The 25203-nt window shown below is 38.7% G+C and overlaps 1 protein-coding gene across 2 annotated transcripts in view; it reads right to left on the bottom strand.

Annotated features, from left to right (window-relative positions):
• The window catches only part of P4HA1 (prolyl 4-hydroxylase subunit alpha 1), a 101252-nt gene extending 80458 nt beyond the window's left edge, over nucleotides 1-20794 (bottom strand). Inside the window, exon 1 of one of the 2 annotated variants that reach the window (XM_088841966.1) lies at nucleotides 20594-20794. The gene's annotated coding sequence lies outside the window, so the exon portion shown is untranslated. The remainder of the gene's footprint in view (nucleotides 1-20593) is intronic. The other variant, XM_088841965.1, reaches the window with a different exon arrangement.
• Between the last annotated feature and the right edge of the window lie 4409 nt (nucleotides 20795-25203).

Genomic DNA, 25203 nt, shown 5'->3' on the forward strand with positions numbered 1-25203 from the left:
CATAGAAGAGTACTCACTTGATATTTCATGTTAAAATGAAAATATACATGTTTGCTATCACCATGATAATATATGCTTAAAAATGCTGTTTGTTTTCTCTTTAGTTACTACTACAGTTAGATCAACAGGATAGTAGTACACTTTTTCATTAAGTTTACTTTGCGATCTACATCTAAGTCATAAGTTCCCATTAAAATATACCACTTCATTATAGTAACTTAATTTAAATACTACCAAAATACATTCTAAAATGTTAGAATATATTTAAAGGAACAAAATGTTTCAGAGCTTTCTGATTAATCCCCTTAATTTCTAACTTGGTCCATCTTTTCCCTACAATGGCTTTAAATTTTAAAGTAAGTTCAATTAAAAGTTGTAGGTTTGGAGGTGATGAATATGTTCCAAAATATACTGTGGGGACTGATGGCCAAAGAACACCGTGAAACTACTCAAAATCAACCAATCATGAACATTAAATAGGTGAATAGTGTGGTATTTAAGCTAGCAAGCTGTCGATTTAGGCTAGTAATCTCTCTCAAAGGACCCAATGTTGAGCTTTTTCTCTTATCTACTGTGTTCTATGTAAAAAATCCCTAGCCCAGTACATAGCTGAAGCATTCAGGAAAAAAAAACAAAAAAACTGGCAGCAAAGCCCTTCTGTCTTTCTTTTCTGGAATGGATTCTTCATGGCAGATGCAGATTTTCAACTAACCAGAAGCTTTAACCCTGCTTTCCCAAAGGCCCTGTTAACATTCTTCTCTTGCTCTCTCTTTACCACATAAACATGGACTTTTAAGTTCTTCTTTATTACCTTACAGGAAAACAAGTTACCCTGCAATACTGTTTATCCCAATAACAGACAGCCATTGCTTATTCTCACTTGTCACCCTATTCCTCTTTGTGCAGGCACCTCTGACTCTCCCCAAGAGACTTCACCAAAAGCAACAGGTTCAAGTCCACATTAGAAAACTCCCTATCACACACACACAACATTTTCCACATTAGAAAACTCCCAATCTCTCTCACACACACACACCAACACCCATACACACACACCATTTTCCACCTAACTTGAATCAATAAAATTAGATCACCACAGAAACTGACATGTTGGAAGTCCTCCTAAGTTTCCTCCTCCAGAACCACACAGTAGTGAAATACACTGTTCTCTTGGCTGCCTTACAGTAACTCTTTGGGAAGGCTTCTATTTGGGAAGGCTTCTAGAATGTAGCAGATGCAGACACTTCCTCTCCTGGGCTCTCGCCAAAGCGCAAGGTTTTTTCAAAATCCTGGGCTGTCTGAACAGTCTAGAATTTTCTCACTGTTTAAACAGATTTCTGCCATAATTTCTTCATAAATGAATGTTATTTCCAGCAAATACAAATGCTTTTGCTGTACCAAGAGAAGGCTAACCAGAAATGTTGTCTAAACATTAACTCTGATGAGAAAGTTTAGATCTGTCAGATAAGAAGTTATCATTTTTTTCATTGCTAAAATGTATTTTGTCACTAAAGTTTCTTTGTCATCTTTCATTGTCCTTAAACCTTACAATGAATCAAGAAACACTGGCCTACAGAAATTACCAAAAAAGCTTGAGAATTTCTTTATTTTAGATGAAATAAAGAGTCATAATAACAAAAAACAAAAGAGCAAAAGTTACTAGACCTCTGAAAACAGAATTTTTAAACTTAAAAATAAGACAATCTATCAAAAGCCAGATGGAATTAAAATACACAAAAATATTTAGGTTTATATATTTTTTAATAAAAACTATAAACTAGGAAACTAAAGAAAACAGAGTTCATTTAAGGAAGTCCTACAAATCAATAAAAAAAACAAGACATCAGCAGATAGGTGGGCTGAAAGTGAAAGTCACTCAGTCGCATCCAACTCTTTGCGACCCCATAGACTGTAGCCCACCAGGCTCCTCTGTCCATGGAATTCTCCATGCCAGAATACTGGAGTGGGTAGCTGTTCCCTTACTGAGAGGATCTTCCCAACCCAGGGGTTGAACTCAGGTCTCCTGCATTGCAGGCAGATTCTTTACCATCTGAGCCACCAGGGAAGCCCAATAAGTGGGTGAAGTATCCAGAAAGCCACAAAAGAGGAACTATAGTTAACGAAACCCACCAAAACAAAAACCCACTCATCAGTAATCAAGGACACAAGAAGTTGAAATAAGATAGCCAGTTTTTGCCTATCAAACAAACAATTAAACAAATTTAAAAACTAAATTTAAAATACCTAATGACGATAGTGCTATATGTCAAGAAACTTAAAATGAACATATTCCTTACTTGTAAATTCCAATGAAAAACAAGATTTAAAAATTAACATCAATCCTACAACATTCACTGCTGGTGGGACTACGAAATGGTACAGTCACTTTGGAAGACAGCTTGGCAATTTCATAAAAAATTAAATACACTCTTACCATATGATCCAGCAATCATGTTTAGTATTTACTCAAAGGAGTCGAAAATTTATGTCCACAAAAGCCTGCACATGGCTATTTATAGCAACTTTATTTATGATGGGCAAAACTTGGAAGCAACCAAGATGTCCTTTAGTAGGTGAACAGATAAACCGTGATACATCTAGGCAATGGAATATTATTCAATGCTAAAAAAAAGAAATGAGCTATCAAGCCATTAAAAAATATGGAGGAATTAAAAATATTACTAAGTGAAAGAAGTCAATCTGAAAAGGCTGCTGCTGCTGCTGCTAAGTCACTTCAGTTGTGTCCGACTCTGTGTGACCCCATTGACGGAAGCCCACCAGGTTCCCCCGTCCCTGGGATTCTCCAAGCAATTCCAACTATATAATATTCTGGAAGAGGTAAAACTATGAAGAGAATAGAAAGATTAGTAGCTGATAGAAGAAGAGGGGGGATGAACAAACGGAGCACAGAGGATTTTTAGGGCAGTGAAAATACTGTGTAATATCATAATGATGAATACATATCATTATACATTTGTTCAATTTCACAGAATTTACAACACTAAGAGTGAAGGGGTATGTTAAACTATGGCCTTTGGGCAATTATGATGTGTCAATGTAGATTCATTAATTTAAAAAAATATACCATTCTGGTGGGGGGCTACACATATTGGGAGCAGGGAGTACATGGGGACATTTCCATACCATCCTCTTAAACTTGTTAGGAAGCTGAAAGTGCTCTAAAAAATTAAGTCTTTAAAAAAATAAATACCATACAACTCTGGTGGAATCTATATTGAAGAAGATTAAGTTTCTACTACACTCTGACAGAAAGTTATAAATAATCAAAACAAAGAAAAAACATTATAATATGATCATAATTTTACGAGAAAATATGCAGAGGAAATTCACCAAAATGTAGTTGTCTCTGGAGAGCAGAACATTTGGTGATTTTCTTTTTTCCCCTAGTTTTCAGTATTTTTCAGATGTCAAGGGTTTGGGCATCCCTGGTGGTTCATTGGTAAAGAACCCACTTGCCAATGGAGAAGACACAAGTTTAATCCCTGGGTCAGGAAGATTCCTGGAGAAGGAAATAGCAACCCACTCCAGTAGTCTTGCCTGGGAAATCCCACAGACAGAGGAGCCTGGTGGTCCACTGTCCATGAGTTAGCATAAGAGTCGGACACGACTTAGCAACTAAACAACAGCTCAGGGTATATTTACTTTTATACTCAATACTTATTTTTTCTCATGTAATAGGTTTTTATTATTTAATATTTTTATTGAAGTATAGTTTTGCAATGTGCAAGTCTCTGCTGTACAGCAAAGTGACTCAGGTATATACATACATTCTTTTTTTAAAATATTTTTTTCCATTATGGTTTATCACAGGATATTGAATATAGTTCCCTGTATATATAGTACCCTGCTACAGAGTAGGACCATGTTGTTTATCCATCCTATATATGAGTTTACATCTGCTAATCCCAAACTCCCCGTCTTTCTCTCCCCCTACACCCTTTCCCCTCAGCAGCCACAAGTTTGTTCTGTGAGTTGAGTCTTTTTCTGTTTTGTAGATAGGTTTATTAGTGTCATATTTTAGATTCCACATGTAAGTGATATCATAGGATATTTATCCTTCTCTTTCTGAGTTACTTCACAGTATGATAATCTCTAGTTGCATCCATGTTGCTGCAAAGGGCATTCCATTCTTTTTCATGACTGAGTGGTATGCTATTTTATATAGGTACCACATCATCTTTATCCATTCATTTGTCAATGAACATTTAGGATGTTTCCATGTTTTGGCTATTGTGAATGATGCTGCTATGAACACAGGGGTGCATGTATCTTCTGGAACTATAGTTTTATCTGGGTATATACCCAGGAGTGGGATTGCTGGATCATACGGCAATTCTATTTTTAGTTTTCTGAGGAACTGCCACACTGTATTTCACAGTGGCTGTACCAACCAACATTCCCACCACCAGTGTAGAAGGGTTCGCTTTTCTATACACCCTCAGCAGCATTTTCTATTTGTATATTTTTTAATGATGGCCATTCGGACCAGTGTGAGATGGTACCTCACTGTAGTTTTGATTTGCATTTCTCTAATTATATTTGCTTTTATAATGACAAAAATTATACAAAATAAAACACCTAAAACATCAACTTCCATATTCTGGCACCATAAGCTTTTAATGAAATGGTTAACCACACTCTAACACAATAAAGTAGCTAACATGTTTGCACATGTCCCATTTTCTAAATCTCTAATCCTCTAGATTTCTTACTGTGCTTCAAAGATTGTTAAGCTTATTTGAAAGCAACCCAAAGTATGCCACTCCTGACAATGTAGTGGCACACTTTCCTATCCTTTCTCCCAGAAATAGACATATGACCCAGGCTAAGCCAGTCACTGACCCTCATTTCTATGAATTTAACTGTTGAAGAGTGGGCTTGTGAAATGGTAAAAAGCAGCTCTTTCTGGAATTGCTACACTCAGAGGATGTGAATTTGGAGCCGCCTGTGACCATCTGTGCCACCTGACAAGCATACTCAGGAACCTAATCTATAAAAATGACAAAGCTATGCAGAAACAAGCAGTTTTACAAGCTCCATGGCCCTGATTCTTATAGTTTCTGCTCTGAACCTGTGAACTCCCCCAATAATTTTCCAACTCAACTGAGGGAGCCTGTAAATTCCCTTTTCCTTAAACTAGTTTAAGTTGAATTTCTGTCACTTGCAATAGAAAATTCAGACCCTCTCACAGCATTACTCCAAATTACCATGCCAACCTAAGCTAGTTAATATAAATGAAGATAGCCCATATAGCAGTGGTTCTAAACTTTAGCTGTATTAGATCACCCAAAGGTGATCATATATGCAAGTTCTCAGGTGTTGCTGCTGCTGCTCTGGTGATCAGACTTTGAGAACCACAGGATATGACTGCCTCTTGAAATCATACAAAAGGTGCTCTCTGCCTTCAAATTTTATTTTACTTCAATTTATTTTTTAGAACATGTCACGGAATTTCTAATTACTCTAGGGAATGTTTTCTCTGTCTGAATACTATGCCTCATGCACATTCTTTAGAAACCTTAAGTGGCATGTTTATAGGCAAGCATATCCTTATCAATCACAGGTTTTTAAAACATAATGGTTTCTTTACTTAAGATGTCTCACTTCCATTTATTACCACCTTTGTTCAGTTAGCAGTGTGCAAAGCAATCATTATGTACAACTAAGAGTAAAGCATCCCAAAAGACATTAGGGTTTTATCAAAAATAGTAAGATATAAACGCCTTCTGTTCTAAATCCTCAAACAAGCTTGAAATAGAATTTATTTTTTTTTTTCTAAAAAAGAATTTTATTAAAAAAGCACAATAGAATTTAAATGGATTAAAGAGGAAGCAATCTTCTTCAAAAGAAGGTAAATCTCAGATCCCAGAGAAGACACAATGAAAGAAAGACTGAAAAGAAGAGAAGGGAGAAAGGAGGAAAGAAAGACAAAGAAGAGGCAGATACAAAGACAAATTTATACAGGAATAAAATTTATTACTGAAACAGTATCGATAAGTTACTCATAATATTTTGGTTCTTGGCTGGATGGCAGTTTCATGAGTGTTTATTAATTTATAAATAATCTATATATATTACATATAATGTTTAAAATGCATTAATATTTTTAAATTTAAAACAATTTTTTAATTTTAAATATTTTTAAAACTATAAAGAAACAACAACCTGGGAAACATATTCTCTGGTAGACCTGGACAAAAATAAAATGCAAAGTGTACTATTTATCTAAAACTTTCCTACCGTCCTTCTAGGAAAGCCCAGTCCCACATACTCACAGATCAACCAAACCTGGGAACAGATTTTAAAACAGTTCTACTACACTGTAAATATGACTCTGAGTTATCAGGATTCACTGAGTTGTATATTTATGTTATTCAATGGATTACTAGAACAGGGCATCTGGCAAAAAATTCTATTAGCCTTTTGGTCTAACATTTTTCTTCCAAGAAAAAAATGCAACATTAACAAGTCTGTCCTTCCCAAACAAATCACTCAAAAATTAGGCAGATTAAAGAATGCTTGTATTCTTTCTCTGACACAAAAAACTTTTCACAGGGCTCCTTCTAACAGTCTCTCCACATCTTCCACAACTTGTTCCAAACCTTCTTTTAGAGGGTTCCAACTTTAAGATTATTTTTCCTCATACAAATTCCATACTCAACTGTTGGTTTTCCTGACATCTGTGTTAGACTTTAATCTTTCTGACAGTTTTTATGGTCAGCACAAAATATCAACACACATTCAAGCTGCTAGTTCAGGCCACTGCAACGTGGTATATATATCTAGACAGAATGTCTCTTTCATATAAGCAGGATGGATTTTCCAAGACAACTAAGAGTGATTGCTAATAGAACCAGTTACATTTCTGTTCTTCCCTGTAATCGCTCTGCCAATTGCCATTTGCTTTAGCTTAACTCTAAGAATCCCAGTCATACTTCTGCTCCCAAAGAGAGTGAGCTGCATCTCTGGTACATATATAAAACCTGGGATGAGTGCTTCAATGGTATAACCAACTTTTCGATTAAAAACCCAGAAGTCATGCTAGCCTCTTTGCCACAATTATCTATACTTGAGCCGTGAACCCAGTCTTTGGCATCATTGCAGTGGAACAGCACTTATGTAGGCTGTCTTTCAGAGCTCCTTCCAAAGCTCAGTCTTCCCTGTCAGAAGTAATCTGAAGATAAGCTCATTTCAAAAATACACGCTTGTTTTACCCTACGTGGCACCTCAATCATCCCTACTCTTTCTTCTGGAAATTGCCCCCTTCTACCTTTTTAACTGCCCCAGTTCACCTTTAATTCATTCCCATAGTTTTACCAGTCATGTTATATAGCATGATACTTCTCCCTGACCAAGTGCCCATTCAAAGTTCTTTGTCAGAAAATTTGAAATTGAAACTGAGAAAAGAGGCAGCAGGCACTCTTCGAATGTCTGAACTATTTCATAAATAAAGCTCAGGAAAAGTTAGGGACCAAGTGAATGAAGCTTATCTAGAAAGATTTAAAAATGATGCACATACACAGAGAGGAAGACAGACAAGAGACAGAAGAAAACATGCTGATGTTCCAATTATTCTTGAAATTTAATCATACTCCTGACCTCTGTTGCTAAGACAACTTCCTATCGCCACAATTCTTAAATTCCATTATGGACTAGTATGAGTTAAGATTTCTGTTTAATCAGAGTCCTAATTAATATACTTTCTCTCCTCTCTAAAAAAGAAGATGTCCACCAATATACTGTGAGAAAGCACTTAAACAAAGAAGGTAAGAAACCCACTACCAAAGCACCCAAGATTCAGCGTCATGTTATTCCACATATTCTGCAATGCAAATGCTGGCCTATTGCTCTGAAGAAACAGTGTACTAAGAAAAATAAGGAAGAGGCTGCAGAATATGCTAAACTTTTGGCCAAGAGAATGAAGGAAGCCAAAGAAAAATGGCAATAACAGATTACCAAGAGATGGAGGCTGTCCTGAGAACTTCTGAGTCCAGTCAAAAATGAGATGTTCCAAGAGTGACAAATAAATAAGATCTGACATCAGATCTAAAAAATAAATATATATATATATACATACACACAAACACACACACTTTCACTCATCAACCCTGTTTCTTTAAGGCAAACTAAAAAAGGTAAATAATTCTCATGTATTTACTCCTCTCAATTCCCTATCACCAAAAAGCAATATTTTTCAATGATCTTTTAAATGCGTTTCTTAATTTTAGAAATTCAATGAATATATGTGAGATACAAAGTTTAAGAATAAATATGATTTTAATCCATTTTTTAAAAATATTTAAACTGATTCACAATTGAAGTTAAGCTCAATATTTAAAGTTTCTATTTCAACTACGAAAGTCAAGTTCCCCTAAACCAGAAACATTTTAATAATAAATGTAGGCTGAGAGGAAAGTTTGAGAAAAAAACAAATCTTATTTATAATTAAAATGGTGCCATTCTTCACTGATTTTTAAACTGTGTATTTTAAATTGTATAACATATCTCTCAATTATTTCAAACACTCTAGTTAGCAATGCATACATTTTGCAATATAGGATAAAGTATCAGGATTCTTTTTCTCAGAACAGGGAAAAAAACAAAAATAACTGTAAGTGAGGCTAGGAGTCCTGCAATTTAGTAAAATTTCATCAGTAATGTTGACTTTTATTTGGTGGTCCCTTTAAAGGGAAGCAGAATAAGCAAAAAGGTAAGGTATCTAATATAAGGCCAAACATGACCACCAGCTAATAATAAAAAATCAGCAGTACTTCAGAAGAAAGTGCCTTGGACAATGCCTCACACCTAGAAGACATTTAAGAAATGTTACTTTTGGATGTGGGGCAAGATAACAAGAATAACTGGATTTGTTGCCAAGAATGTCTCAAAGGACATGGAAAAAGAGGTGACTTGGAGAACTGAGGGAAGCCCAGGTAACCTCAACCCTGGACTAAGGCAGCGAAAAGGACCAAGAAGCCCAATCTACTAGCAAACAGATGCACAGGCTTTATAATTTAGGAATTTGAGTGGGAGAAAAAAGTGGACAGAGGCAGTGGAAGGGAAGAAGTAAAAGAAGTAAATATTAAATTATACATGTTCTCCTTGTGGCTTATAAAAATGCTGGTATTTCCAAATATTAACATAGTCTATATATTTCTCATCTGATGAATTTGCAGTACCTTCTCTTTGTTAATGAAACTATGTGTTTCATAATATGAATATTGATAAATATTGATTAGGATATTAAAAACAGCGATAATATAAAACACAGCAATTCTTTAGAAATTTAAACTCTTAAACTCTAAGTTTGTTTTCCAGTTTCAGTTCAGTTCACTCACTCAGTCGTGTCTGACTCTTTGCGACACCATGAATCACAGCACGCCAGGCCTCCCTGTCCATCACCAACTTCCGCAGTTCACTCAAACTCACGTCCACCGAGTCGGTGATGCCATCCAGCCATCTCATTCTCTGTCGTCCTCTTCTCCTCCTGCCCCCAATCCCTCCCAGCATCAGAGTCTTTTCCAGTGAGTCAACTCGTCGCATGAGGTGGCCAAAGTATTGGAGTTTCAGCTTTAGCATCAGTCCTTCCAATGAACACCCAGGATTGATCTCCTTTAGAATGGACTAATCTCCTTGCAGTCCAAGGGACTCTCAAGAGTCTTCTCCAGCAACCACAGTTCAAAAGCATCAGTTCTTCGGCGATCAGCTTTCTTCACAGTCCAACTCTCACATCATGACCACTGGAAAAAACATAGCCTTGACTAGATGGACCTTGGTTGGCAAAGTAATGTCTCTGCTTTTTAATATGCTATCTAGGTTGGTCATAACTTTCCTTCCAAGAAGTAAGAGTCATTTAATTTCATGGCTGCAGTCAGCATCCGCAGTGATTTTGGAGCCCCAGAAAATAAAGTCTGACACTGTTTCCACTGTTTCCCCATCTATTTGCCATGAAGTGATGGGACTGGATGCCATGATCTTAGTTTTCTGAATGATGAGCTTCAAGCCAACTTTTTCACTCTCCTCTTTCACTTTCATCAAGAGGCTTCTTAGTTCCTCTTCACTTTCTGCCGTAAGGGTGGTGTCATCTGTATATCTGAGGTTATTGATATTTCTCCCAGCAATCTTGATTCCGGCTGTGCTTCTTCCAGCCCAGTGTTCCTCATGATGTACTCTGCATATAAGTTAAATAAGCAGGGTGACAATAAACAACCTTGACGTACTCCTTTTCCTATTTGGAACCAGTCTGTTGTTTCTGTCCAGTTCTAACTGTTGCTTCCTGACCTGCATACAGGTTTCTCAAGAGACAGGTCAGGTGGCCTGGTATTCCCATCTCTTTCAGAATTTTCACAGTTTATTGAGATCCACACAGTCAAAGGCTTTGGCACAGTCAATGAAGCAGAAATAGATGTTTTTCTGGAACTCTCTTGCTTTTTCCATGGTCCAGCGGATGTAGGCAATTTGATCTCTGGTTCCTCTGACTTTTCTAAAACTAGCTTGAACATCTGGAAGTTCACGGTTCATGTATTGCTAAAGCCTGGCTTTAATTAAACTGTTTTCTAGTTTAAAGAGTGTTAAATATACACATGAGAAAGTTTAAAGCCTAATTTCTAAGTTTAAAGAATATACTTGGATATACATGTAAAAAGCTTAAAACTTTATACAGTAATTAAAAGAATTAAAAAAATGTTAACAATTGTCTGAGAGGGAATCACAGTCAATTCTCTTTACTCAATTTCTGTATTTTAATAAACATTTTTAACAGAAAATTTGTATTTCTATAAATAAATATGCAAGCTAAAAAATGAAGTCAAAGGAGCACTGAAGTTAAAAGATCAAGTCAAATCATAGGGTCAGTAAAATTCAAATGAGCAACTACATACTTCTACTAGGGCATAATACCACCATCTATCCCTTCTGCTCAAAAACAAATTATATGTATATTTGATTTACAGAAAAAATCCTGATAAGGCAACTGCAGTGTCTTTGTCACCCTTAGGATACAAGTAGAAAATAAAATCTTGTACAATGCACATTTTAGATTTATTAAACAAGGAATATGTGGGCTTCCCAGGTAGCTCAGTGGTAAAGAATCTACCTGCCAATGCTGGAGACTTGGGTTTGATCCCAGGGTCAGAAAGATCCACTGGAGGAGGAAATGGCAATCCACTCCAGTATTCTCGCCTAGGAAATCCCATGGACAGGGGAGACTGGCAGGCTATAGTCCATGGGGTTGCAAAAGAGTCAGACATGACATAGCCAATGAAACAACAACAAGGAATATGTGGTAAAGCAAAACTATTCCAAAGGAAGTGCTTTCAGTGAAACCTCCTTAAAAGATTGATTTTTTTTAATTAATTTATTTTAAATGGAGGATAATTACTTTACAATATTGTGATTTTTGCCATGCATCGACATGAATCAGTCATGGGTGCACATGTGTCCCCTCATCCTGAACCCCCCTCACAAATCCCTCCCACCCTATCCCTCTGGGTTGTCCTGATTTTTTTTTAAAACAAGCTAAGGCAATGGCAAGCCACTCCAGTACTCTTGCCTAGAAAATCCCATGGATGGAGGAGCCTGGTAGGCTGCAGTCTGTGGGGTCGCTATGGGTCGGACACGACTGAGCGACTTCACTTTCACTTTTCACTTTCACTCACTGGAGAAGGAAATGGCAACCCACTCCAGTGTTCTTGCCTGGAGAATCCCAGGGAAGGGGGAGCCTGGTGGGCTTCCGTCTATGGGGTCACACAGAGTCGGACACGACTGAAGTGACTTAGCAGCAGCAGCAGCAGCATACTACTTGAAAAATTTTCATTTACAAAAAAGCAGCATTTCTTTTAGAAAAGGACCTTTCCATACAAATAAGAACCAATCACCGGAAGCTACAGCAACCAGTATGTTAATTACCTGGGAATAAATTAAGAAAACTTTATATTGACCTAAAATTAACTCAAAATGTATCCAAGATTATCTTGAAATCTAAAACTATAAACCTCTTGGGGAAAAAAGAGGTGTAAATCTTCATAACCTTAATTTCTTAGATATGACACACAAAAAGCACAAGAAGCGAAGGAAAAAATTAAATTGGACTTCATCAAAATTTAAAACTTTCATCTTTCAGGAAGTGGAAAGACAACCAAAAGAATGGTAAAAAAAAAAAATATATATATATGAATTATATCTCTAACAAAAGTTTAATACCTAGCACACAGAATTCTTAGAACTGAACAATTAAAAAAAAACCCACTTTTTAAATGAGACAAGGATTTGAAGAGATATTTCTCCGAAGAAGCTACAAATGGCCAATAAGTACATGAAAAAACTCAACATCACTAGTCATTCAGTTGTTTGGTCGTGCCCAACTCTTTGTGACCCTATGGACTGTAGCACGCCAGGCCTCTCTGTCTATCACCAACTCTCGGAGTTTACTCAGACTCACGTCTATCGAGTCGGTGATGCCATCCAAACATCTCATCCTCTGTTGTCCCCTTCGCCTCCTGCCTTCGATCTTTCCCAGCCAGCATCAGGGTTTTTTCAGATGACTCACTTCTTTGCATCCGGTGGCCAAAGTATTGGAGTTTCAGCTTCAGCATCAGTCCTTCCAATGAATAGTCAGGACTGATCTCCTTTAGAATGGGATGGACTGGTTGAATCTCCTTGTAGTCCAAGGGACTCTCAAGAGTCTTGAAACATGTATATTATCATATGTGAAACGAATCACCAGTCCAGGTTCAATGCATGATACAGGATGCTCGGGGCTGGTGTACTGGGATGGACCAGAGGGATGGGATGGGGAGGGAGGTGGGAAGGGGGTTCAAGATGGGGAACATATGTACACCCAGGGCAGATTCATGTCAATGTATGGCAAAACCAATACAATAATGTAAAGTAATTAGCCTCCAATTAAAATAAATAAATTTTAAAAAATAAAAAATAAAACTTGTGTGTAAGCAAAAAAAAAAGTCTTCTCCAGCACCACAGTTCAAAAGCATCAGTTCTTCAGCGATCAGCTTTATTCACAGTCCAACTCTCACATCCATACGTGACCATGGGAAAAACCATAGCCTTGACTAGACGGACCTTGGTTGGCAAAGTAATGTCTCTGCTTTTTAATATGCTATCTAGGTTGGTCATAACTTTCCTTCCAAGAAGTAAGCGTCTTTTAATTTCATGGCTGCAATCGGCATCCGCAGTGATTTTGGAGCCCCAAAAAATAAAGTCTGACACTGCTTCCACTGTTTCCCCATCTATTTCCCAGGAAGTGATGGGACCAGACGCCATGATCTTTGTTTTCTGAATGTTGAGCTTCAAGCCAACCTTTTCACTCTCCTCTTTCACTTTCATCAAGAGGCTTTTGAGTTCCTCTTCTTGAGTTCCTTTCTGCCATAAGGGTGGTGTCATCTGCATATCTGAGGTTATTGATATTTCTCCCGGCAATCTTGATTCCAGCCTGTGCTTCTTCCAGCCCAGCGTTCCTCATGATGTACTCTGCATATAAGTTAAATAAGCAGGGTGACAATATACAACTGTGACGTACTCCTTTTTCTATTTGGAACCAGTCTGTTGTTTCATGTCCAGTTCTAACTATAGCTTCCTGACCTGCATACAGGTTTCTCAAGAGGCAGGTCAGGTGGTCTAGGATTCCCATCTCTTTCAGAATTTTCCACAGTTTATTGTGATCCACACAGTCAAATGCTTTGGCATAGTCAGTGAAGCAGAAATAGAAGTTTTTCTGGAACTCTCTTGCTTTCTCCATGATGCAGCGGATGTTGGCAATTTGATCTCTGGTGCCTCTGCCTTTTCTAAAACCTGCTTGAACATCTGGAAGTTCGAGGTTCACATATTTCTGAAGCCTGGCTTGGAGAATTTTGAGCATGACTTTACTAGCGTGTGAGATGAGTGCAATTGTGCAGTAGTTTGAGCATTCTTTGGCACTGCCTTTCTTTAGGATTGGGATGAAGACTGACCTTTTCCAGTCCTGTGGCCACTGCTGAGTTTTCCAAATTTGCTGGCATATTGAGTACAGCACTTTCACAGCATCATCTTTCAGGATTTGAAATAGCTCAATTGGAATTCCACCACCTCCACTAGCTTTGTTCGTAGTGATGCTCTCTAAGGCCCACTTGAATTCACATTCCAAGATGTCTGGCTCCAGGTGAGTGATCACGCCATCGTGATTATCTTGGTCGTGAAGATCTTTTTTGTACAGTTCTTCTGCGTATTCTTGCCACCTCTTCTTAATATCTTCTGCTTCTGTTAGGTCCATACCATTTCTGTCATTTATCGAGCCTATCTTTGCATGAAATGTTCCCTTGATATCTCTAATTTTCCTGAAGAGATCTCTTGTTTTTCCTATTCTGTTGTTCCCTTCATAAAAAAACTGCCAAATGTTAAAGTCACTATACTAATTTCATTGCCCGTGTCAACAAATGAAAGCTCCAACTGCTCCATGGTCTCATCAGCATTTGGTATTGTTTTATTTTTCCTTTCTTCCTTCATTTTTCTTAATGTCTTAATTTTCTCACTACTGGTTTCTCATTGTGGTTTTAACTTACAATTCTTCAATTATCAATGATGTTTCATATCTTTTGGTATATTTACTTGCTATCCATATTCCTTTTTTGGTAAAGTTTCTAATTAAATCCTATGTCAACATTTTAATTAGGTTGTTCATTTACTATTGAATTTTGTGAGTCCTGGAGATATTCTGGATACAAGCTTTTTGTTAGATATGTGATAGAATATTAACTCCCAGTCTGTGATTTGTCTTTTCACTCTCAAAACACTCTTTCAAACAGCATAAGTTCTTAATTTTGAAGAAGTTGAACGTAGTACTGATTTATTCATTCATGGATCATGCTTTTGGTGTCTAACTTTTTGCTGATTTAAAAAAAAAAAAAACTGTGCTCAATCTAAGGTCCAAAAGATTGTCTTATATTTTTTTCGTTATTTTCTAGCTTTAGGTCTTATTTTGAGATCTATGAACCATTTTGAACCAGTTTTTGCATAGACTATGGGGAATTTTTGCGCTGAGGCTATAATAAAGAAAAATTTTCTATTTTGATGTCTGAAGGCTAGTGCCTTAAAACCCACTTCCCTCTCCCTTTTGCCCCACATCTGAATAAGTTAGTATGAAAGCCTGGCCATTCTCTCCACTATCAACGGGAAGCTAAAACCATGAAAATCCCACACGTGAGAACTATCACACTCTGAGTCACAATGAAAATTAAACTCAACCTCCCTACTTCACTTTTGCTTCATTCTGGACTAAATCTAAGACCTGTCCTTAAGGAATCCTTTTGCCGTTGACTCAGTGAGTAAACCTTATTTCCTATTCCATATCCACTGGCGCCTTTCTGTCACCTGTTCCAACTTTTATACGAATTCCTGAGCAAGGGGCTGCCCAGTGTCCAACAGAGGATATTAGATGCCCAAATAAGACAGAGTTTTTTATATATGAACATCCAACTATTCCAGATTATCCTTTCTCTACTGAATTCCCTTAATACCCTTGTCAAAACAAACTGATCATTTTGCATGTATTTTTCTATTTTGTTCCATTGATCTATCTTTGTCTTTTCTCTATCCTTACTCTTGAGTATTGCAGTAATATAATAAGTTGAAATCACAAGTTTTTCAACTTGTCTTTTCAAAATTGTTTTACCTTTTTCTAGTTCCTTTGTTTTCCCATATCAATTTTAGAATCAGCTTGTTACTTTCTATAAGAAATCCTCTCCTCCTGAGATCTGGCTGGAATTGCACTGACTTTATAGATGAGCTCAGGACAAATGGTTATCTTAACAATATTAACTCTTCCAATACATGAATATGGTATCTCTCTCCACTTATGTAGGTCTTCTTTGGTTTCTTCCATTCCGTTCCATTCCGTTCAGTCGCTCAGTCGTGTCCAACTCTTTGCGACCCCGTGGACTGTAGCCTACCAGGCTTCTCCGTCCATGAGATTCTCCAGGCAAGAATACTGGAGTGGGTTACCATTTCCTTCTCCAGGGGATCTTCCCGACCCAGGGATCGAACCCGGGTCTCCTGAATTGGAGGCAGACACTTTAACCTCTGAGCCACCAGGGAAGCCCTTTCTTCCATTAGTGTCTTGTAATTTTCATTATACAAATCTTGCACATGTCTTGTAAAGCTAATACTAAAGTTTTGGTGCTATTGAGATGGTACTTCAAAATTTTTATTTCCAATTGTCCTTTGCTATTATATAGAAATACAACTGATTGTTATATATTGACCTTCTATCCTTCAACCTTGCAGGATTCACTTATTAGACATAGAGTTTTTTTAAAAAAATCTTTCTGCACAGAAGAAGATTTCCTGCACAGACATTCTGTCCATGATTACAGCCGGTTGCTGCCCTTTGAAACACACTGTTAAAAGAATTAAAACAAGCCACAGTCTGGGAAAAAAATATTTCCCTATCACATATGCAGCTATTTCACTCTTAGACATTTATGCAAGAGAAAAGAAAGTATATATTCCTCCAAAGACTTATATATGAATGCTCATAGTAGGTTTATTTATAATAGTTAAAAGCTGAAAACCACCCAAATGGCCATCAATTAGAACATGGACAAAAACAAAGTTTTGCAGAATATCCATACAATATAATATTACCCAACAATAAAAAGACACAAACACATAACAATATGGATGAATTTCAAGGCACTAATACTGAGTTTAAGAAGCCAGACATCCTCCCCCACCACAAGAAGTACATACTATATGAGGGGTCTCAAACAGTCGGACACGACTGAGTGACTGAACTGAAAGTCCTTTAATTGTTATGATTGATTAAAAATCTTTAATCTGATTAAAAAAGCCCAATTCAATCCCCTAGAAAATTCTTAGTGGGAAGAAAAAATTACTGGTATAAGAATTTTTACTGTCATGTGTTTCTTTTCCAAAATAAAAAAAAGTACAGGTAGAAAGAAAACTAGTTAAGGTTTTGCTAAACAGGTAGATAAAATAAACCACTAAATTTCAGACTTTACAATATTTACAATGAAGAAATAGCTCAAGTGCCCAACAAGAAAAAAAGACTGAGTATATTAACTTGATATAATATCACTATTTAAATGAAAAATATGCAAACCAAAACATGGACACTAAACATGGACATTTATATAAAACACTAAGCAGGAAGTTTAAGTAGTCCAGGAGAGTACTCATTCACTGGTGACAACTATGTAAGAAACATGAATCTCTATACTATACTGCTTTTGTCAATGTACAACCAAATGCACTAATAGTCACGCTGACCATCCAAACAACATCAGGAAAAGGAATGTTTTTCATTATATCAAGTTGAAAACTGTTGGAGTAAACGTAATGAAATCCTTTGAGTTTCATTAGTTTTTCAGTTCAGTTTAGGCTTTGGCTAGAAAAAACTAATGAGAGAATAGTTTTAATTTATACAAATAGATTTCATTGAATAGAAACATAAATGAAGCTTTAACTAATACCACACACCCACTTTATTTGGCTTGTCTCATATATTCATTTACTATACACACACACACTCGCACCTTATAATATAATTGTTAAGATTCAAGATCTTAGGACTTCCCTGGTGGTCCAGTAGCTAAGACTCCAAGCTCCCAATGCAGGAGGCCCACACGGTTCCATCCGTGGTCAGAGAACTAGATCCCACATACCACAACTAAGAGTTTGCATGGCACAATGAAGACCTGGTGCAGCCAAACACATAAATATTTTTTTTTAAGATTCAAGATCTCACTGTAAGAAGAGCAATAAAGTGTAATGCCAAGGGTCTATGCAATTTATTTTTCTTTACCTTCAAGCATTTTCCACTTTTAGAGCAGAACCAAAGATATGTTACAATATCTAAGGGGGTGAGGGGAGGCCGACATGATGTATAGCTACCTAGGCAATTAAGCAATTCAACAATTCTCCAACCAACTTATTCACTTTGTTAAAAACTCTTCTCTGCACAGTTGTTCAATCATGTCAGACTTTTTGTGACCTTTCGGACTGTAGCCCACCAAGCTCCTCTGTCGAGGGTATTTCTCAGGCAAGAATACTGGAGCGGGTTGCCATTTCCTCCTCCAGGGTATCATTCCCAACCCAGGAAATGAACCCCTGTCTCCTGCACTGCAGTCGGATTCTTTACCGTTGAGCCATCCAGGAAGCCCTAAAAACTCTTTAGCCAAAGTTTATTAGGGTAATCTATACAGTCAAGGCCAGTCAGACATACAAGCCTAGATCTATTTTAAAAAATATTCAAGAAATCCTGCTTCAAGATACCTAGATGCCTTTATTCCATATCTCTTTTTACTTTTTAGTTATTAACAGGGTTAGGGTTTTTAGAATTTACAGATATACTTACGGAGGGAGAAAATTTCTGTAAATGGTAATTAAAATTCCACACTGATATGTGTACTTACATTTTCAGACCCAGAGTCCACACCTTCTATCAGATTTCCAATGGACTTCACGACCACAAAACAGGTTGAGAACTACTACTATGAATCCCACAGGGACACTTTTCAAATCTAAGTGATGTAATTATATTTTGTAAGAATCATTTACCATCAGTCATCTAAAATACTGACAGGACTTAAGGCATAATGTACTAAAACCAAAACTGACAGGACTTTCAAAGCTAAGTAACAGGACTTCCCTGGTGGTCCAGTAGTTAAGAATCTGATCACCAATGCAGGGGACGCGGGTTTGATCCCTGGTCTGAAAAGACCTCACATGTGGAGGAGTAACTAAGCCCATGTGCCACAACTACTGGGCCCCGGTGCCAAACTACTCAAACCCCTGCAGAGCCCTGTGCTCTAGGAGAGAAACCACCGCTATAAAAAGCCTGTGCGCGGCAACTAGAGAGTAGTCCCTGCTCACCACAACTAAAGAAAGCCCATGGGCAGAAAGGGAGAGCAGCACAGCCAAAAATAAATAAATAAAAACGTTTTAAGTAATAAAACTAACGCGTCCCACAGCACGGGAGGTGGGGGGAGGAAGGTAAGATATGAAGTTCACCGTTAAGATTAGGAATTACATTCACAGGCTAAAAGTCAAAGTTTAAAAAAAAAAAATCACTGAATGTCTACTTAAATTTTAAATCAAGGGAAAAAACCTTATTCAAGGTTGTTCACATTTCTTGCTTATCATATCCATTTTTTCCATTGATATTTGATCAGAAAAATCCCTTTTAAGTGTTTCATAAATTAAATTCCAGGACTCCCGCTATGAAGACTTGAATATTTCATCAGATTATTTTTAGGAAAAGACTAGCCTCATTCATAAGCTACATATAAATCTAAAAGGGGAAATACGTTTCTTGCCAGAACCTATTAAAAAAAAAGAAGAGGAGGCAAAAGTTGATGAAAGAACACTGCTGCCACGTCTTTTCCCTCCCCCCACTCAGTAGTGGCTACTCCATCCCTCAGAGTGCATTCCAAGGGAAAGGCCAAGAGCCGCAGCTCTCAAGAGAAACCAGAAACAGTTAAGTTGAAACTGGCAAGCCTCTTTGGCCTTTCAGATCAATTTCCTAAAAGGAGATCCAGCTTCTGCTTCATCCCTTTCTTAAAGCAAACTGTGCAAAATTCCAAGTCCTGTCCATTCTATCCAGAACGCCTAAGTTGTTAGTGTCTACGAGCGGACTGCATTTAATACATTCGATTATTCAGGAGAAATGGTCTTATGAAACTATTCCCCCCGCCCCCTTAAAAACATGCAGCTGCGGGCCATCCATGTAACTCAACTCAAACTTCTCACGCAGCCACAGAATTCGATTTACTGATGTGGACTTTTAAAAGCTGCAAACTCGGCTGAGAGAAAGAGAGGGGGAGGGGAGAAGCTCATGTGCCTTTAAAAAATTTTTGTGGCAGAATAAGGAAGGAAGAAGACTAGCTTCCCAGTTCACTGGAGGATCTGACAGCCGACTTCCTCAACCTAGCTGCCCGAAACTCGCCGCCCGGGGCTACCTCCAGCTGCTCAATCAGCCCGCGGCGCGCAACAGATGAGTTAAACCTGAACTTTCCCGGGTAGGTCCGCTTCCCAGACCCCACGACTCCGGCAGAATAAAACTGCCCGAGCGCTTCAGCGTCAGGTCTAAGCTTTAAAAACCGCTCTCTATTGCCACATGCTAACCATCTGCGGCTGTGGAGGCCGAAAACCCTTGCATACCCCTCAGCTTTGACGGGAGGGACCCACGCAGGCGAAGCGCTTGGAAAACTCAACAGGGTGATTCCTCCCTAGGAAGGAATATTCAAGAAAGTGCTGGTCCCCGGGGCGGAGACTGAGGCTGCCGCAGCCCCAGCGGTCGGGGGCGCCAACCTGCGAGGCGGTGGAAAGGGGAGCACGGAGGGCTGCTAAAGGGCCTCTGGGGCTCCCAGGGGAAACGGGGCTCAGACCGAGTCTCCAAAGGAGACGGCACCGAGGCAACAGTAGTAAACTGGGGAGCGCCCCCCGCCCCCGAGCCATACAACGAAAGGGGGCAGGGACCAGGCCACCAGAGCCATCCGAGAAAGGCCACGGCTGCCCAGGGACTGCAGCTTCAGTCCCCAAGGTCGGGGGAACGTCTCACCTGGGAAGTGGCACGCGAGAGCTGCGCGGTCTTCAGTACCCGGTCGCCTGCACCCGGCCCGCTACCTACTCCTTTCCCTCAGCCCGCTGGCGGCGCGACTGGGCAGCAGAGGGAGCCAGTTAGCCCTTTTATAACCTCCAGACTCCGACGGCTGCGCTGAGGAGGAGGCGACTCCTACCCTCGCTACGTGAGCTCGATCACACCAGCGGCCCGGCGTCTGCGCAGGCGCCCAGCCCGGGCCCTCTCCGCCCCTACCCGTGGCCCACGGCCCACGCCCCGGACTCCTCACCAGCCCGTGGAGTCTGAGGCCGAGAGGAGGGACCGGCGGGCGGGCCTGGGTTGTAACGCGCCTGCGCGGGGCTCTCGCTACGCCACTGTCTCCATGGTTACCTGGGATTTGTGCTGCTGCTTTCAACAGGTTGTTTAGAGCCTGAATTTGGGGATCAGCCCCTCAATCAAGCCTGAGCGATGAAACCACCAGCGAGGAAATGTCTTAAATATGAGAAGAGGAACATGGACGCGTAAAAAATAAAGCAGAAAAGAATAAGTATCGGGTGGAAAATAACACAGTATATTCTGTCTCTCTGTCTTGGCCCTGAGGCTTTTTGCTTTACCTACCTCCTTCTGTCACCTACACTCATTTTATGTGTATCTTGTTCCATCGAACATCTTTATACTTAATCTGTAGATAACAGACTGCGCTCTCCGGAGATTTTCTGAGTTCAATTTCTGGCTCAGTCCGGTAAAACTATGGGCATTGATCTCTCTGTATCTCAGTTTCCTGCAAAATGAGAATGACAAATAGGTACCTCATAGTACCTACCTCGTTGTTGTAAGGATTAAATGAGATGATGTATGTAAAGCACTTAGAACATGCTTAGCACACAGAAAGGGCTTGGTAATTTTTAGATGGTGTTGTAGCATATAAGGAACCCAGTCTTGTGTCTGGTCTTTGTTTAACATTTCCCTTAGCCATTATATTCCTAAAAGAAGTCTTAACTATCTGGAAGCAGACAACGAAGGAAATTTTTTTCCCTTGTCAGTGAAAGGAAAAAAGACATTTCTAAGACTTGTTAGTCATTAAAAAATGTTTCTAAAGTTTTCCGTGAATGATAAAAGGCATAGCAATAATTAAAATTTAACTCTTATCTAGGAGGTGGAGTTGATTATACAGATAAAGAAATAGTCATGGAGAGGGTACTTAGGGAACATAGGCAACCCAAAGGAAATAGTGAAAAATATAGTGAACCACTAATCAGCGGTTCTGAGTGTGGTCAGGGAATTCACAGGAAAAAATTACTAAAAGTTCATTTGCCTTTTTCACGCTAATGAAAGTACAATGGGGTTTTCTAGAGACTACATATCCTGGGCTATTGCAACAGAGTGCACAAAGAAGAATGAGACTCTTCTGTTAGGTCAGATATTTAAAGAGATCTGCAGAAATGTAAAAATAATACCACTATTCTCACTAAATTCTTTTTGCTCTGGAAAAGTTATTTTTTGTTTAAAAGTATTTTAACATGCACGTGCTAAGTTGCCTGAGTCATGTCTGATTCTGAACCTGTATGGACTGTAACCTGCCAGGTTTCTCTGTCCATGGGATTCTCCAGGCAAGAATACTGGAGTGGGATGCCATGCCCTTCTCCAGGGTATCTCACTGACCCAGGGATCGAACCCCTGTCTCCTGCATTGGCAGGTGGGTTCTTTACCAATAGCACCACCTGGAAACCCTGTTAACATGTAGTGAAAGTAAAAGTCACTCAGTCTTGTCCAACTCTTTGCGACCCCGTGGACTATATAGTCCATGCAATTCTCCAGACCAGAATACTGGAGTGGGTAGCTTTTCCCTTCTCCAGGGGTTATTCCCAACCCAAGGATCCAACTCAGGTCTCCCATTAACATGTAACCACTTTATTATTGTTGTTTTTAAATGAATTAATAAACAAATATTTTGCATGTTTTTTTGAACTGCTGATACAGTCAATTTTGATAGATATTCACATAAAAGCATTTTGGAGTTCTCAATACTTTTTAGGAGAGAGAAGTGGTTATGAGATCAAAGAGTTTGAGAACCACTAGTCTAAACAAAAAGCAGGGAGCCCTTTGACCTAAAGGGCAAGGCAAAGATCTTTTCCTTAAATCTTGGTCTGAAGTAAAGCTATAATCTGTGGTATCCACTGGCCCTATATAGAGCAGAAAACCCTGAAAACTGCAATTTACCCTGTAAATAAAATGGCTCCAGACCTTGAGGCAGATTTAGTGAAGCTAAGAAAGTCTCAGCTTTAGGGGGACTTCATTTGCAGTAGCCCTTTCCAAGACCCTGGAAGGGACTTAGCAATATGCTCACACAGTCTTATGCTTTTGTAAAATTTGTGAAAGTAAAAATTTTAACTGCAATCTTTAGACTGCTAATTCTTTTCTCACTGATTTCCCTCTGTCACACTTCCCCTTGTCTAGTGTTGGAGTGGCTAGAGGCATTTTTATAATTTAACTGAAGGGAACTTCAGTTAGAATACATTTGGTTTGAGTTTAGTGGGATTTATTTCTGTAATTCACAGTCACTCCCATGTATAGTTAAGCTATTTTCAGCTGTCCCAGTGTAGGAGTGGCATCCAAGAATACTCCTACCACCCATTGTTCTGACCCGCCCAGAACTGTAAAACAAAGGTACAGGGTCGGACACCATACAGTTATGGAAGGTGTCCTATGTTTCAGCATCAAAAATATATGGATAGTGGAGGAGAAACTAGGTTAAAACTTTGGGAATCTAAAGCTAAACTGTAAGAAATTCTTCCAATTATTGGATGTATAAATTTTTAATTAAAGATTTAGTGCTTATCAAGGCTTAACCAATAAAAGGAAGTAAGTGGGGGTTTTTTTTGGCAGAATTTAATGAGGATATCCATAACAAACTGGTTAGAATGTCATCAGTTTAAAGAAAACTGATGTGCCCTGAACTCTTTTAAGTCATACAAATAACCTTATTGGTTTTTTCCCAAATGTGATAACAATCCTAAAAATTTACATTATCAGAACTGTGAAGCTGAAACTTCTTAACTATCCCTATCAATATCATTTGGTTGCCCCAAAAGGACACTTCATATCAAATCTACGTATGACCACCCACATCGTCACCCTTGCTTAGTTAAAATGAAGAGGCAGATACTTTGGGGGGTAGAAAAGACATGAATCGCCTCTGAATGGTCAAACATTAGACTGGAGGTAAACCTCCATTGGCTTCCCCAGTAGCTCAGGGGTAAAGAATCTGGCTGCAATGCAGAGACATAGGAGATGCAGGTTCGATCCCTGGGTGGGGAAGATCCCCTGGAGGGGGGCATGGCAACCCATGCCAATATTCTTGCCTGGAGAATCCCATGGACTGAGGAGCTTGGTGGGCTACCTAGGTCAAAAGAGTCAGACACAACTGAGCACACATGTACGTAAGCCTCCATTAAATCTCTTCTTTTACTTCTGAAAAATTCATCAATCAAATATTTATTAAAAAAATATTTAAAGTCCTATATTCTTAGGAAAAGCCTATTATGTAGCCATTGTAACAGCTAATGAGCAGAAGTGATTTCAAACTCAGTTAATAGATCAATGGCCACTCAACCTTGTGAACAAGCTTCTGAAAAATCAGCCAGTCATTGACAGCCTTCCACTTTTAAAGTTAGCCAAACAGCAACAGCTTAACTCTCATGAACACATCTCTGAAGTTCAGCCAATTGTCAACACTCTCTCCAGCAGAGTAATCATGCTTCCACGGCTGACGTCAACCCACTTTAACCTCTGAAAGTCAGCCAATCCCTGAACTCCATCTTTCACAAAACCTAGATAAGATCAGCAGAGGGAATGTGTCAAAAAAGTATAGTTCTTTTCTAACATAGAAAGTAATAAATCAAGTTTTTATTTCACATTTTGAATGATGGTTTCTTGCCTTGACACTGAGCACTTGTGTGCCCAACAAAAAAAGGCAGCCATAACAGAAGACACAGACCCTGTTATTGAAGGCATTCATACATATGAAACAATTAGAAATTATTTGATAGAGTGAATAAATGTTGAATGTATTGTGAGGATAAAATACTACATACTTGGAGACACTGCTTTGAAAAGCATGTGCTCTCCTCACTTGCTGTAAGTAATAAGTCCTTCCTTCTCTGGAAAATAAATAAATAAAATAACCTTGAGAGTTAGGAGACTGAATAAAGTTAAATTTGATAAAATAGGTAATGGTGGGTAGGTTCTTTAGCGGGGGTTAAGATGATGGAAGCAATACTTTAGAAATATTATGCTATGTGAATTAGAAGAATCCAAGATTCACTGAGTAAATATTTGTGGAAGGCCTACCATTGTGTCCAAGACACTGTCTACTGCACTGTGGAAGATCAAACTTTAATTAAGACAGTCTCAGCTTTTAAAGAGTTTATAAACTTATTGGATAGAGTTAAAACCTGCACTTGTGGCAGTGGAAATTCATTCATCCAATAAAGATTTCCCTATATGAGCCAAATAATGCTAAGTGCTGGGAATATGTTTCCTGCTATCATAGAACTTGGGGTCCTTTTACGGAAATGAACAGTGCACTTAAATAAATAAGTGAATAAACA

Source organism: Moschus berezovskii, chromosome 12 (assembly GCF_049115385.1).
Source record: "Moschus berezovskii isolate FMDL1 chromosome 12, NW_MosBer_1.0, whole genome shotgun sequence".
In the NCBI taxonomy this organism is placed as follows: domain Eukaryota; kingdom Metazoa; phylum Chordata; class Mammalia; order Artiodactyla; family Moschidae; genus Moschus; species Moschus berezovskii.